The 1210-nt window shown below is 33.1% G+C and overlaps 1 protein-coding gene across 1 annotated transcript in view; it reads right to left on the bottom strand.

Moving 5' to 3' along the window:
• Window positions 1–1210, bottom strand: part of LOC106870569 (rhodopsin) — a 238547-nt gene that overhangs the window by 161718 nt on the left and 75619 nt on the right. The gene's annotated exons all lie outside the window — the stretch shown is intronic.

Genomic DNA, 1210 nt, shown 5'->3' with positions numbered 1-1210 from the left:
TATATATATATACATATGTGTGTGTGTGTGTGAGATCAGAAAACAAGTATGGTGCTCAAAGCTTTATAGGACACGCGTTTCATGAAAATGCTGAAATAATCGCGTAATAGTTATAGAAACATTACGAAATCTTTCTCTTCACCTCCTCGGAAGCCGTTATATACGTGTGTGTGTGTGTGTGTGTGTGTGTGTGTGTGAACTGGAAGATACTCTCCCCCACGCCCCGCAATTCGTTTTCTCGTATTATGCTTTTCCTATAAACCGAGTTACTTGGCAAGGCTGAGAAATTTCAAAATATTTCAAACAGTATCGTTTATACCCAATTCAGATTATTCTGGAACATTTACATATTAAGTTTTTCAGATATGTTTGTCTCTGGGGGTGTCTAAAAGAAAAATATTCCTCTAGAGACAAAAATGCCAAACATAATGCCATAATCAAAGCAAAACAAATCCTAATTCCTGATCTACGGAGAATTTCTCACCATGTGGAGGAAGATACAAACAAAGATACCCCACTTGTAGTAACCCACACTTCCAGAAACTACAACGCCTTACATCTACCAAAATGATAGCCAGTCATCTTACACCAATCATCAAATTTACGGAATATCTAACAAAATATCTCATTTACTGTATTATATGCCCATAGTGAAATGAGAACGACATTGGCCAAATACGGAGCGAATTACTGGACCGAGTCAGAGAACATAAAGAACAAGTCAAAGGTCCGTCGGTTAGGAATGTTCCTGGTTGTGAAACTCTACACCTTTGTGCTAACTGGACTTTCAAAATGTATTCTTTTTCAAAATATAGGAATGATTTATCAATTAAGAAAACAAAATTCTTTTGTGTAAAGATTTTAAATCCAAAACTAAATCAGAATTAGTGACAACTGTTATCGAACGTATAGAGAAAATGTTTAAACAAACGCTGTCTTCCGTCAGCCCATTTGCTTTTAAAAACTTATATATACATATTATATTCGCATATACATACATACATATATACATACACATACATACACACATACACACACACACACACACACACAAACACACGCACACACACACACACACACATATATATATATATATATATTTATATATGCATTCTACATTCATGCAAATATATATATATATATGTATATATATATAAAGATATATATATATGTGTGTGTGTATGTAAATATATATATATATATATATATA

This window comes from Octopus bimaculoides, chromosome 7 (genome assembly GCF_001194135.2).
Source record: "Octopus bimaculoides isolate UCB-OBI-ISO-001 chromosome 7, ASM119413v2, whole genome shotgun sequence".
NCBI lineage: Eukaryota > Metazoa > Mollusca > Cephalopoda > Octopoda > Octopodidae > Octopus > Octopus bimaculoides.
The sequence above is the reverse complement of the archived record's forward strand: the minus strand, read 5'-3'. Positions and strand labels throughout refer to the sequence as shown.